Consider the following 363-nt stretch of genomic DNA (forward strand, 5'->3'; position numbering starts at 1 on the left):
GACAGAGTGCCCATAAAAAATAAAATAAATTTAACTCACATTTATAGCTTAGTGTGGTAGTAGGCAGGGGGGAATGTAGTTTTTCCCAGTATAATGACAAAAATAAAGTCATTGGCTGTCCCATTGCAAGCAGCATTTTTATTTTATTTTTTGTCTGTTTTATAGTTATTTATGTATTTAATGACTAACCTCTTTAGAACCTGCATCCTGATATTATGGATATTTGTTTTGAACTCATTTTCCTTATTTACAGGGACAAGGTTTTAAATTTAATTTTTTTAATTTATGTAAAATACACTCCTGATCAAAATCTTAAGACCAGTCAAAAAAGTGCAAGAATTTGCATTTTGCACTATTGGATCT

Source organism: Austrofundulus limnaeus, unplaced genomic scaffold, assembly GCF_001266775.1.
Source record: "Austrofundulus limnaeus strain Quisiro unplaced genomic scaffold, Austrofundulus_limnaeus-1.0 Scaffold486, whole genome shotgun sequence".
Taxonomy (NCBI): domain Eukaryota; kingdom Metazoa; phylum Chordata; class Actinopteri; order Cyprinodontiformes; family Rivulidae; genus Austrofundulus; species Austrofundulus limnaeus.